Source organism: Frankliniella occidentalis, unplaced genomic scaffold (assembly GCF_000697945.3).
Source record: "Frankliniella occidentalis isolate FOCC.00 unplaced genomic scaffold, Focc_3.1 Scaffold69, whole genome shotgun sequence".
Taxonomy (NCBI): domain Eukaryota; kingdom Metazoa; phylum Arthropoda; class Insecta; order Thysanoptera; family Thripidae; genus Frankliniella; species Frankliniella occidentalis.
In genome coordinates, this window is record NW_026267199.1 from 92238 (window position 1) to 93783 (window position 1546).

A 1546-nucleotide genomic window follows, 5' to 3' on the forward strand; every position below is an offset into this window, starting at 1 on the left:
AGAGAGAGAGAGAGAGAGAGAGAGAGGGGGGGGGCAGATATGGGATTCCGAGCGGCTGCAAGTGACTTTGTGTGATTTATTGCACGAGTGATCGGCAACGCTTGCGCATCTGCTCTGTCTCCGTTCCGCTCAACTGTGTGATTGGCTTCATTCCGCGCTCTCTCCCATTGTGTTCTTTCCGTCACTCAATCCCCCCCCCCCCTCTCACCCCGTCCTCGCCAATCCGCCTCTTCCTCAGAAAACGGGGGGGAAGCAATTTTTTTTAGCCTCTCCCCGGCAGTGGATATAGTTTGCAGACTGCCCCGGGGCGTTGCCTCGTTTACGGCCGATCCCTCATTGGTAATTTGATACGACCATCGGCAGGGCCTGCTCCGGGGGTGGGTCCGGTGCGGTCCCGGCGCCGGGGGCCGCCCGGTAGGATCCTCTTCGCGAGCCCGGGGGCGGATCGGAGTACCACGGGGCGAGAGAGCAGAGCGGGCGAGAGAGAGCACCTTCACCTTGAAGGCCTACGGAGAGAGCCGCCGCTGGCTGGCTGGCTGGAAACGGTGTGCCGGCTTATGGGGGCCTCGCGATTCAGCGGGCAAAAGTTAAGCAGGCGGATGATGATGGCGCGGAAGGAGAGAGGGGCAGGGGAAGAGTCGGGGAGGGGTGTCCGAAAAATGATAAAGGCAGCATTAATGTAGTCCTAATATCATTTTCTGCGTGCCGGTGAGGCGCGGAGCGACCCAGTTTTGGTAGAGAGAGAAAGGGAGAGGCGGGGACCTCTCCTGCGTCGCTCATTTAAATTTTTATTGTGTCCAACTAATAAGACCCCGGCGCGCTCCCGGACTTCCTGTCTGTCGGGGGGGATGTGCTCGCAGCTCCCGCTTCACCCTCGCCTCGCCTCCCCCGCTGCTGCTCGACGCGTTCGACTCCGAAGGTCTTTCCCCCTGGCTCTCTCCACCCTCCTGCCTTGCCTTATCTCCTTTCCTTGTCCCGCAGCGACGCGCGCCGCGCTATCGCCTATATCGCCGTCTCTCTCGCTCCCGCACACAGATAAGGCCTGGCAGGCGGCCCCGGGCCCGGCCCGGGCCGCTTCCTCCCTAACGAGTACGCACGAGGACACCGCCACAAGTCACGATCAGGAACACGCGGGCAAACTACCGTTAGAAACAACACTTGTGCCGCCAACTTGCGCCGCGCGCGCGCAGCTAGGTTGCCTCTGACACACACACAAAAAAAACTGGAGGCAGGGGAGAGGCGCATGACACCAACGCAAGCCTCCAAAACAACGAGCAGCTCTCTATAAACCTGCCACTTGTCCCACCCTGCCCGCCCCACCTCACCACGCCACCTCCAGCACCCCTCCCTCACTGCCCCCCTAATCAAAGGCACTTCCCTCCCCGAGAGACGGCCCTCCACGAGCCCTTCACAAGATGTCCACGAGACCTCCACGAGACCTCCACGGGGGCTCCAGAGCTCCACGACCAGGCGATTGCTTAATTAAACGCTGGAATTACGCTCCTAATGGGTGTCCCCTGCGAATAGCGTGGAGGTAAGGGGGGGG

General features: G+C 61.1%; 1 protein-coding gene across 3 annotated transcripts in view; it reads right to left on the minus strand.

Moving 5' to 3' along the window:
* Positions 1 to 1546, minus strand: part of LOC113204256 (5-hydroxytryptamine receptor 1A) — a 46221-nt gene that overhangs the window by 27731 nt on the left and 16944 nt on the right. The gene's annotated exons all lie outside the window — the stretch shown is intronic.